Below are 12,834 nucleotides of genomic sequence, written 5' to 3' on the forward strand. Positions count from 1 at the left end.
CTGAACTATCTTGTCTGCTGCCCAGTTATAAATTAATCTCCTGTCATCAGTGATTAACTTATTCAAGCCACAGGAGCTGCTGAACCAAAACAGCCCCCTTAGGGTGAGTCTCCAACGTCGTGTGGCGTGTGGATCTGCCTGTGACCCTCATCACTCTGGCCCTTGTGCTGTGTCAGCAGGGGAGCAGGGACAGCCAGGACAGGGGTCCTGCTCTGGGCACTGCCACTTTGGGGCACTCACCGGCTTCCTGAGAGCGGAGATCCTCGCAGCAAAATTCTAGAGTTCATTTTCCAAGATGGCTTTCAAAATGAGGGTGGGGTGGGCATATTCTCTGGGGACATATGTCATGTGAAGACAAGCTCCTGGGACTGATATGGAGGAAAGGGGAGCCAAACTCTGGAATGAGCTGGGTGTTGAGGAGACTGGAGAATCAATCACCTCTTACAGCATAAGCTGTCAGAGCAGGAAGAAGCCTTGAAGGTCACTGGTTCCGACTTCTTAATTCTTCGGACACCAAGGAAGAGGTGACTCACCCAAGGTCATACCGTAGAGCCAAGGGGAGAGAAAGAACAGATGTCAAGTTGTGTTTATGTGTCAGAAAAAGGCTTTCTTCACCACCATGGGGATAGTGGGCATACAGCTCTGGAAAAAAGACCAGGGGATCCTTCCATAGACCACTCTTATCATTTGAAGGTCTCAAAAGTAAAGTTTCTCTGTTTGTTTTTTCTGAGTCATCCTGGCAGACTTGGTCTCACTTCCTAGTTTTAGGGCTTCTCATAGCAGTTAAAAACAAATTTTTTTTTAAATGTTTATTTTTGAGAGAGACAGAGACAGAATGCGAGTGGGTTAGGGCCAGAGAGAGGGAGACAGAGAATCCAAAGCAGGCTCCAGGCTTGAGCTGTCAGCACGGAGCCCGACGCAGGGCTCCAACTCCCGAGCCGTGAGATCATGACCTGAGCTGGAGGTAGACGTTCAACCGACTGAGCCACCCAAGCACCCCATTTTCACAGCAGTTTTAAAATTGTGCCTTTATTCACCTCTGTGGCCATTCCCCATAACCCGTAAAACCCAGTCCAACCACGAAAAAACCATCAAACAAACCCAAACTGGGGGACATTCTACCAAGAAGCTGACCAGTACCCCTCAAAACTATCAAGGTCATCAAAAAACAAGGGAAGCCTGAGAAACTGTCACAGATCAGAGGAACCTAAGAAGACCCAATGATTAAAGGCACCTGGATGGGGTCCCGGAACAAGAAAAGGCCGTTAGGGAAAAACTAGTGAAATCAGAACAAAGTGGAGGGTTGAGGGGACAGCTCTGTCACAGTCCTGGCTCCTCAGCTGGAATGAATGCACCATAGTGTGTGAGATGTTAACAACAGGGGGAACGGGGTGATGGGCGTACAGGAATCCTGCACTATCTTTGTAACCTCCCTGCAGATCTATAAACTATTTTAAAATGAAGCATTCGTTTAAAAGAATTGTACACGGTGCCTTTCAGTTTACCTCAGGCTGGAGCCTTAATCAGATGTTTAATTACAGTGCCCGTAACACAGTAGGTGTGGGATAAGAAGCATCTGAGAGAGGAAAGTGTGAACAAGGGAAGGAAGGAGGAATGGAGGAGAGAGAGAGAGGCAAGAAGAAAGAGCAAGAGGGCAGGAAGAGGTCACGGAGGCACAAGATGCAAAAGTCAATGTAATCATCCAGCAACTGGTGGCCAACTACGTGGAAGGTGGGATATTCCCATCATGGAATTTATTGGCCATAAAAAGAATCGAAGTACAGACACACGCTGCAGTGTGGATAAGCCTTGGTGAGGTTCTGCTGAATAAAAGAAGCCAGACACGAAAGACCATATATGGCATGATTCCATTCACGTGAAATGTTTAGAAAAAGCCAACCCACAGAACGGAGAGTAGATTGGTGGTTGCCAGGGCCTGGGGGCCAGGAGGGGATGGGGAGCCATGGCTAATGGGTGTGGGGTTTCTTTGGGGGGGGGGGTGAAAATGTTCTGCTATTAGATAGCAATATACTGGCTATATACTATGAACCTTGCAAATATACTAAGATGGTTTAAATTGCCCACTTTAAAATAGTGCATTTTATGCTGTATGAATTACATAATAAATTAAAAAATAAAATAAAATGGAAATGTTGAAAAGTAAATACAACTCAACCTGTACTTTCGAGGAGCTCACCATGTACTGGACACTTTCAGTCCCAAACAAAGACTGTAAACCTTTCCCACTGTCTGTAAGCTCCATGGGGGTAGGAGCTGGGGAGAGTTTTGCTCAGTATTTATCCCCAGTCCCTAAGAGGCTCTCAAGAAGAACTTGCTGAATGGAAGAATGAGTGTGTTAAGTCCTATGACAGCCAGCCAGGGGGTCACAGAGGAGAGGCTACAGGTGTTCAGGAAAAATCTAGGGTGCTCAGAAAAACCACAGGCTGTGCCGTGGACAGGATTTACCTCACCACGACACCGTCATGATATTCAAAGCCCTCCCTAGAGCCAAATCCATGCAATCCTGAGACCCCAAGCAAAGCCCTGCAAAGGTGCCTCTTTCTAACCTGCTGCCTCTCCGTGTGCCCTGGGACTCCTTCCTCTCGGACACCCACAAACTTCTCGAGGAAGCTTGAGCCAGTCTAGACCCACTCTGCTCAGCCCAGGGAGCTCATCCTCTGGAGGAAGGGATGTGCATACACCCACCCCCCCCAGCCCACTGCTTCTGATACAGTGTGCTGAGCAGGAGAACCGAGGCAAAAGCAAGAACTGGTGGGAGCCTCGTGAGAGCAGTTCATGGCCCGCACCCCCATGGGCAGAGGCAGGTGGCAGAAAGTGTCCCAGAGGAGGCGACATCATTTCAGCATGAGGGGCCTTGAGGCATGAGGAATGGATTGATTCTTAAATAGTTTCTGTGTTGGTAATATCTCCACTCCTGCTTTCATGAATGGTTGGTTGTTTTCTTGTTCACCCTCCACAGATCCTTAGAGACAGCCTGTCACATCATCACCAAAGCCCCAGTAAGACTCCCAAGGTGACCCAGCTACTCAAAGGTGTCATAAAAAAATGAAACCTGCTTTTTGATTCCTTGAACCAGCCAGAAGGAAGTGAGTATTTTTTAAAATCCGGTCTCAAGTACCTCAAAATACTGGGCGACTGTGGCTGGAAACCGTCATTGACATGCGAGGGACTTGGAAGAGAGCTCGCCATCCCAAGTGTGAGCTTGAACCGGAAATAAACCTGAACTACGCATATTGTAGCTTTGACAGAGCATCGGAGTAGGAAAAGCAAAGCTTTTTCAGCCAGGCAAAGCCGGGTGTGGAAGACAGCCCTGCCACTTACCAGCTGTATCCTGTTAGGAAATACAGGCTCTGAGCCTCAGTTTCCTGGGATGGAACATGGGGATATGGTTCCCAGCCTGCTGGGTTGCTTTGAGAGTTAAAAAAAAAAATAATGTGTGTAAAGCATCCTGGTTAGTATCTGGCAGAGAAGAGCCTCTCAATAAATGGCAGGCATTTTTTAAGTCATTATGATTACAACTACTGTCATAATTATAGAGATACCTTCTCAATTCAGAGGGTACTTGAAAATAAACTTCTATCCAAAACTCCCTCTCAGCTTATTCTAAAATCTGTTCAAAGAACAAATGGAGCTCTGGGCTTTTATCCTGGGCTCAATTGCAAACGGAGTTTCTACATCATTTCATGAGTGTTTGTGATGAGATCACAGAACCACAGAAGACAAAATTGGAGACAGAGAAGCTCCTGCACCTTTCAACCCTGTCTGTGAAACAAAACAAAATAAAGCGTATCAGCCTCTATGGATACACGGAGGATAAGAGATTTTGTCCCTAAAAGATGTCAAGCGTTAAAGTGAAACCTGGATTTCAGTGCCCATCTCTTACTAAATCTTCCGCACTGTATGATGAACTACTTTAAAGCAATGCCGTGCAGATGTAGAACTCACGTGATCTAAACGGAACAAGTAGAAGAGGAAAAGGAGGAAGGGGCTGAGGAAGGGGTGGGGTGGGGGGGAGGAGGAAGGCACGGGCATAGGTATTTTTTTTTAAAAGACCAGGTGATTCCAGTGTGCAGCCAGAGACTCATTGGATTGTGCCGCTTCCCTTTGACCCTTTAACGCCATACCCCTTCGGTAAATAGGAAATAGGAAATACTTGCTTCCCCGTCTCCCTGTAGGCCCAGTGAGGTTTAGTAAAATTGCACCTGACATGTAATACACTAGATGCTGCTGAAAGCCACGTGCTTATTGTAAAACAATTACTAGGAACTGGGAACCACAGTAGATCAAGGACAAGGCTGCACTTTCACGTTTATGTGTTAATGGGGGAGCCCAAGGCCTCGGGCAGGTGGGGTGAGTGTTGCCCTTTGAACACGGCATGACTTACAAGGGATTTCAGGTATCTGCTGGACGCTCTGGGCTGTTAATTTGATCACAGACACCACATCCAAAGAGGTAGGTAAAGCAAAATCTAAAACATTTGAAAAAGGAAAGCAGAGTTGTGTCTTTGCAGTTTTCTCACGCCGCTGTTTTAAAGTGATTTCTTGGTTTCCTCCTTGTTCGTGTGACCACTAGATGGCGCACACGTTACAAAACAGTATCTGAAGTGGGCGCTGCTATCACTTGGCAAAGGGAATCAGAGGTAGGGGTGGCCAGATTTAGCAAATGAATGAATGAATGAATGAACAACTCCCAATTAAATTGGAAGTTCAGACAAACACATATTTCATGGGCTACCCCACTTATACTCAAAAAAAGCACTGTTGTTTTATATGAAATTCAAATTTAACTGGGTGTCCTGTATTTTGTCTGGCAATCTTAATCAGTGGGGTACTTTTGGGAATAAGTAGGTAATCCAGTGGTGCTCAGCTTTTTCAGCTACTAGAAGTTTTTCGGTGGCATGGTTGAAGGAATCCAAAGATTCAAAGTAACGTGAAACAAGGTAGCAATGATTAGAGCACAGTCACAAGGGTTATAGTGCAGCAGTGTCTTCAGGGTCCAAAAAGCCCTGACAGTTAACCCCCTACTTCCTGGTTTGTCCCATATCATTGGGTGAGTCCAGCTGTTCCTGCCCTAACCACAGCTCTTCAGTCATCAAGGCAAGTTCTGGAACAATCCCAGCATTCACTCTTGCTTTCTTCGGCAATGGCTTGAGTGTGGCCTTGCCCTACGCCTCCTTGCTCTTAAAGTAAGTTGGACCTACATTACTTAGAGAAACACAGTCCCAGTGTTCACCTTGACAGAGAGTGGCATAGATAGTCACTTGTGAGAAAAGGAAGTTTTACATGTTAAGCAGAATTTGATGGCAGACACGTAGCGGTTGGTGCTGTGCCTCCTGCCAAGCTGACATCCCTTGGCCAGCCTCACGTTCAATACCTCATGGAGAAGAAAAGGCAGAAACCCCTGCATTCTGAGCTCTTTCTTTCATTCTTTTTAATGTTTGTTTATTTTTGAGAGAGAGAGGGAGCCCACGTGGGAGGGGCAGAGAGAGAGAGAGGGAGAGGGAGAGGGAGAGAATCCCAAGCAGGCTCCTCGCTGGCAGGGCAGAGTCCAATGCGGGGCTCAAACTCACAAACCGTGAGATCATGACCTTAGCCAAAGTCAGACGCTTAACCGACTGAGCCACCCAGGTGCCCCTCTGAGCTCTTTCTTGACATGAATTGGCTAATCTCCCTGCTTGACCACAAGTCTCCTACAGGAAGGGTCTGTCCTTATAGCATCTGGCACAGAGAAACGCTGAAGGCAGACCTCGAACTCAGGGCACTGCACCCTGAATCAGTGTTGTCTTCAACACACTTTCCAGACAGATCAGTTGCCCCAGTTTGTGATCCAAGTTGTAGTGCACCTGCTCTACCTGTAGGACGACTGGGTCCCTGGGAAGGAGAAGAAGACCGAAAGAAAGGAAATGGAAAAGGAAAAGTTAGCAATAGTTTGCAAAAGTTAACCTTAAAGGCTATGCAGCTAGAGCCTGCTCTGATCACTAATTCTTCTCTACTGGGGGGGAGAGGAAGACCTGATGGCCAGAAATCTGTCTCAGACCCACTGTTAGGATCTTGATTCTTTCTCCTGCAAAATGAATGCTTGCAGGAGTCGATACACGAGAGAGCACAATCCAGTCTCTTTTTTTCTCCCCGCCCCAACTCTTTCCAAGATCTCTTTCTTCCTAACAGCTTTACTGAAACACAATTTGCACATTTTTCAATGTGCACTTTCGTGTACAGTTCAGTGGCTTTTGGTATATACACAGAGTTGTGTGACCAACAGTGCAATCAATTTTACCACGTTTTCATCACCCCAGAAAGAAATCCCACCCCATCAGTGGCCACTCCCCATTGCTTCCCAGTCCCCACCCCCAGCCCCAAGCAACAGCTAACCTACTTTTTGTCTCTATAAATTGGCCTACCCTGGACATGTCATATAAATGGAATCACATATTATGTGGTCTTTTGCGTCTGGCTTCTTTCCCTTAGTATGATGTCAAGATTCACCCAAGTTGTAGCACGCATCTGTACTTCATTCTTTTCTCTGCTAATATTCCATGTAGGGATACACCACATTTTATGTACCCATTTATTGGTTGATGGATGTTTGGGCTGTTTTCACGTTGGGGCTTTTACGAATAATGCTGCTATGAACCTTCATGGAGTGCACAGTCCATTCCGTGACTCTGCTCCAGGTCTTATAGACACATTGAGAAAGATCAACTGTCTTTCTTTGTTCTAGAAACTCATTCACAGTAGGGCAGCTCCATGGGGATGCTGCCTCCAAAGTAAGAACAAAAAGAGAATATATATTTAACTGGGGGAATATATATTTAACTCGATGGCATCAGGCTTTGGCTCACGGCAGGATCTCATGGTTCATGAGTTCAAGCTCCGCGTCAGGCTCTGTACTGACAGCTCAGAGCCTGGAGCCTGCTTTGGATTCTGCGTCTCTCTCTCTCTCTCTCTCTCTCAATCTTTCCTTCCCCACTTGTGCTCTCTCTCTCTCTCTCTTTCAAAAATAAATAAACATCAAAAAAATTAACTGGGGGAGAGGAGACACTGGGCAGGAGGGCTCTTCTGGGTAGATTCTTGCCAGGTTATATGAGTTCTTGGGCTCTGAGGAGTTTAGGGAAGATTGCGAGGTTTTCCATCTGCAGAATGGGTACATGATTCCTTTGCTTCCTCCAGTCTATAACTAACACATCCACATCTAAGAAAATTTGGGTCCTAAAGTAACACTATGTTTAGACAGCTTTGTAAGAATGGTCAGACAATGGCATCTTTGGGAAATTTTTGCCCTCTGAGATATCCTGAATTCCTTAGGTCAACACATGGATAAACATGAAAAAGAAAAGAGGCTGCATTTTTCAGATTTTCCTCACCACTTTCAAGGCATAATGGTCCTAGAGAGGAAGCCAAGCACTCCTCTTTCAGAGGGGAGAGAGGGGAGAGGGATCAAGATTGACTGAAGTGAGTCATCCTTACTCCCCTGCTGAGATATTCCTCCCCTGGGAACTCTGCATGGATTCATTCCACACAACTTACTGAGCACCTTCTGTGTGCCAAGTGCTGCAGATGAAAATACCATATCATTTTGCAAGTGAGGAAACCGGGGCTCAGAGTTCCCATAGCAAATGATGCTAGCAAATGATTTTACCTAAGTCTGACCACGGAGCGGCCATTATGGAAACGTCAACAATGATTAAAATGGAGTCGCTACTCTCCAGCAGATTATAAGCTAGTGAGGAGAACAGATAAATAAGTAAAAAATGAAAAAGAGACAGATCGGTACCAGAGGTGAGAAGCATAGAGAAATCACGGGGTTTAAAACCAAGGGCACTGCAGCCAGTGGTGGGTAGGAGAACACATAGTTTCCCCAAAAAAATGAAGTTTGAAAAACAAGGAAGAATCTACCAGGGAAAGGAGGGAAAGATGAGTTTCCTTGCAGAGAGAGAGCAGTAGCTACAAAGGATTTGCTATAACAGATAGCTTTAAGAAGTCTGTAAAAATATCAGAGGTTGTGGCTAAAATTAACAACACAGGAAACAACAGATGTTGGTGAGGATGCAGAGAAAGGGGAAGCCTCTTACACTGTTGGGGGGAATGCAAACTGGTGCAGCCACTCTGGAAAACAGTATGGGGGCTCCTCAAAAAGTTAAAGATAGAACTACCTTATGATCCAGCAGTTGTACTACTAGGTATTTACCCAAAGGATACAAAAATCCTGATTTCAACAGGTGTGTGCACCCGTGTGCAGCATTATCAACGATAGTCGAGTTATGGAAAGAGCCCAAGGGTCCATCAACGGATGAATGGATAAAGAAGATGTTGTATATTACACACACACACACACACACACACAGTGGAATATTACTCAGCCACCAAAAGAATGAAATTTTGCCATTTGTAACAACATGGATGGAGTTAGAGTGTATTATGCTAAGCAGAATAAGTCAGTGAGCAAAAGACAAATACCATATGATTTCACTCTTAAATGTGGAATTTAATGGGAATGCAAGCTGGTGCAGCCACTCTGGAAAACAGTATGGAGGTTCCTCAAAAAATTAAAAATAGAACTACCCTACGACCCAGCAATTGCACTACTAGGCATTTATCCACGGGATACAGGTGTGCTGTTTCGAAGGGACACATGCACCCCCATGTTTATAGCAGCACTATCGACAATAGCCACAGTATGGAAAGAGCCGAAATGTCCATCGATGGATGGATGGATAAAGAAGATGTGGTATATATATGTATATACATACATATACACACACAGTGGAGTATTACTCGGCAATCAAAAAGAATGAAATCTTGACATTTGCAACTACGTGGATGGAACTGGAGGGTATTATGCTGGGTGAAATTAGTCAGAGAAAGACAAATATCATATGACTTCACTCATATGAGGACTTTAAGAGACAAAACAGATGAATACAAGGGAAAGGAAACAAAAATAATATAAAAACAGGGAGGGGGACAAAGCATAAGAGACTCATAAATATGGAGAACAAACAGAGGGTTACTGGAGGGGTTGTGGGAGGGGGGATGGGCTCAATGGGTAAGGGGCATTAAGGCATCTACTCCTGAAATCATTGTTGCATTAGATGCTAACTAATTTGGATGTAAATTTAAAAAAATAAAATTAATTATTATGTTGAGAAAAAACCTTTATTTTATCAAATATTACATGGTAAAATTTATGTTTAATAAAATCTTTGGTAATATTTGGCCTCACTCAATATAAAAAATGACATTCTTTTAAATTTACTTTAAATAAATTATATTAGGAAGAAGACAATTTTGACAAATAAAATATTGTATTATTCTTGGTTTGGTCATGATGTACATGAAAATATGGAAAAAACCTTGAATTACTAGCTTAGTATTAAATGCAGGTAGAAACTTTAAAAAATGTGGAATTTAAGAAACAAAATGGGTGAACATAGGGGAAACCATAAAACAGATTCTGAACTATAGAGAACAAACTGAGGGTTGCTGGAGGGGAGGTGGGCGGGGGCATGGGCTAAATGGGTGATAGGCATTAAGGAGGGCACTTGGGATGAGCACTGGGTGTCATATGTTAAGTGATGAGTCACTAAATTCTACTTCTGAAACTAATATTACACTGTATGTTAGCGAACTAAAATTTAAACCGAAGCTTGAAACATTAAAAAGGAAGAAGAAGAAAATCGGTGATGGGAGCAGTGGGTATGAGTGGCCATCCAGAGCGGTAAGAAACGACAGAGGTCAACCACAAAGGGATTTTTATTTCACACTGAAAGATGGCTTTTATTCTGAAACTTATGGGGGGCCATGAAGGCTTTTAAACTGAAGGGGGAGGTAATGTAAAATTTTACCAAGTTTACTTGAACAACATTGTGGAAAATGTATTGGAAAGAGCACGAGTAAAAGCTAAAAATACTCCCAAACCTTGTCCAAACCGGCTCCATTCTGAACCACTTGTCTGGAAAAGACACACTATTTTCATGGTGGCTTTTCGCTTCACTGTCCTCCTGGGTGGGCCCGTGTCTTCCTCTTCTTGTCCTTACCCCATTGGAGTAGACCGCCATGTAAAAACCCTAAGGAAAGAAAGTTGCTTCACAGGTAAAATTTCTAAGTTCTTGTAAGTCTGAAATGTCTTCATTCTGCCTTTACTCCTGACAGAAAGAATTCCAGGCTGGAAAACAGCTTCCCTCAGAACTTTGTGGGCATGGCTTTATTGTCTTGTGGTGATACCAGTCTGGTTGTCTTTCCTTTGATTTCACGTTTGAAAGAATTCTCTTGTGCTTCACACCCTCTGGAACACTATACTTCGGCTGCACTGGCCATCTTGTGCCTCTTCCTGGAATTTTCTTCCCCAACTTTGCTCATGACTGGCATTATTTCATTCAGGTCTGAGCTCAAATGTCCGCTCTCAGAGAGGCCTCCCCTTAGCAACCTCGCTACACCAACAAATACTAGAGGTGCAAAACAATATTTATCAAGTTAATTAAAAATACTTAGTTATTTCCAACTAGGATTCTGTGAAAATATTTCAGAAAGGAGGTAGTATTTGGACCAGGCCAAATTCACAATCTAACTTATGTTTGATTGGCTCTCTGTATGGAGAAAAGGTGAATCTCAAATCCTTACCTCATATAATACACAGAAATGTATTCAGATTTATTCAGATGCCTTTTAAATCTAAATGAAAAAAAAACTAATAAATATTCTAGAATAAAAACATAACATGTCTGTCTTCATCACCTTGGAGGATGGTAGATTCTTTTTTTTTTTAATTAATTTATTTTTTAATTTGCATCCAAGCTAGTTAGCATGTAGTGCAACAATGATTTCAGGAGTAGATGCCTTAATGCCCCTTACCCATTGAGCCCATCCCCCCTCCCACAACCCCTCCAGTAACCCTCTGTTTGTTCTCCATTTTTAAGAGTCTCTTCTGTTTTGTTCCCCTCCCTGTTTTTATATTATTTTTGCTTTCCTTCCCTTATGTTCATCCGTTTCGTCTCTTAAAGTCCTCATATGAGTGAAGTCATATATTTGTCTTTCTCCAACTGACTAATTTTGCTTAGCATAAAACCCTCTAGTTCCATCCACATAGTTGCAAATGTCAAGATTTCATTCTTTTGGCTTGCTGAGTAATACTCCATTGTGTGCATATATATATATATATATATGCGTATATATATATATATATATATATACACACACACACACACACACACACACACCACATCTTCTTTATCCATTCATCCATCGATGGACATTTGGGCTCTTTCCATACTTTGGCTATTGTTGATAGTGCTGCTATAAACATTGGAGTGCATGTGTCCCTTTGAAACAGCACACCTGTATCCATTGGATAAATGCCTAGTAGTGCAATTGCTGGGTGGTAGGGTAGTTCTATTTTTAGTTTTTTTGAGGAATCTCCATACTGTTTTCCACAGTGGCTGCACCAGCTTGCATTCCCACCAGCAGTGCCAAAGTGATGGAATATGGCAGATTCTTGACCAGGACACCAAAAGGTACTAGTCATTAAAATAAAACAGTAAACTGGACTGGATTAAAACTTAAAGCTTCTGTTCATCAAAAGACACCCTGAAGACAGTGAAAAGGCACGTGAGAAAAGATATTTGCAATATATGGTACAGAAACTCATTTTCTGAGTAAAGAACTTTCACAATTAATAAGAAAAAAGGAAAGCAACACAATAGAAAAGTGGACAAAAGATTTGAACAGACACTGCCCCAGAGAAGATATCCAAGCAGCCAATAAACATATGAAAACAGTGCTTAATTTCACTGTTCACCAAGAATGCAAATTAAAAGCGCAATGCAATACCACTATGTGTTCACAGGCGTTGAACAGACACTGCCTCAGTCTATTTGTGCTGCTATAACCAAATACCATAGGTGGAGCGGCTTATAAACAGCAGACATTCCTTTCTTACAGTTCTGAAGGCTGGGAAGACCAACCATGGAGGCAAAGATTTGGTGGATGGTGAGGACCCGCTTTCTGGTGCATAGACTGGGCTTTCCAGCTATAACCTTCCATGGTGGCAAAGGACGAATCTGGGGCCTCTTTTATAAGGGCACCTGCCATCACCTTGTAAAGTCCCTACCTCTAAATACCGTCACATTGAGGATTAGGTTTCAACAGATGAATTGAGGTGGGGGAGTGCATTAGGATGATAATATTCACCACACATGGCTAAAATGAAAAGGAGAAACAATGTGGGCAAGTGGTTGGGACTCTCCTATCCTGTGGGAAGTAGGTATATTTATCAATCCCTTTGGAAGTAGCCACTGAGGCTACATAGACATACATCCTATGACTTAGCAATCACACTCCTGGGTAAATACCCAATAGAGTTGTGTGCATATATTCATCAAAAGATATTTACAAAAAGAATGTTCACAGCAGTGCTGTTAGTAAGAGCCTAAAACAGGAAACTGCCTAAATATCCCTCAACAGTAGAATGGATAAATAAATTGTGCTACAGTCATAAAATGAAATGCCTCTTAGCAATGCTAATAAATGAAATATTATTACATGTGAAAACACGAATGAACCTCATAAACATATTTAGTAAGGGAAGCAACGCGCAGATTTTGTAGTTTACGATTCCATTTATATAAAATTCAAAAACAGGCAAAACTAACCTATGAGTTTAAAGATAGTTATCATTGCTTTCTACTGAGGCTTGGGGGGGAATGAGGGACTGTGTAGCAGTGAGAGAGGACACCAAGAGATTTCTGGAGTGCTGATAATGTTTTAGCCTTTTATCTAGGTGCTGGTCACATAGGTGTATCCACTTTGTGAAAACGCA

General features: G+C 43.2%; 1 long non-coding RNA gene across 1 annotated transcript; it reads right to left on the reverse strand.

The window, feature by feature from the left end:
* Nucleotides 1-5,744: 5,744 nt before the first annotated feature.
* LOC115501553 lies at nucleotides 5,745-10,778 on the reverse strand. The gene is made up of 2 exons (XR_003964831.1): nucleotides 9,939-10,778; nucleotides 5,745-5,891 (listed from the first exon to the last, which is right to left on the reverse strand). It is a non-coding gene; the product is annotated as an uncharacterized LOC115501553 (long non-coding RNA).
* Nucleotides 10,779-12,834: the final 2,056 nt, after the last annotated feature.

This window comes from Lynx canadensis, chromosome E1 (assembly GCF_007474595.2).
Source record: "Lynx canadensis isolate LIC74 chromosome E1, mLynCan4.pri.v2, whole genome shotgun sequence".
Classification (NCBI taxonomy): domain Eukaryota; kingdom Metazoa; phylum Chordata; class Mammalia; order Carnivora; family Felidae; genus Lynx; species Lynx canadensis.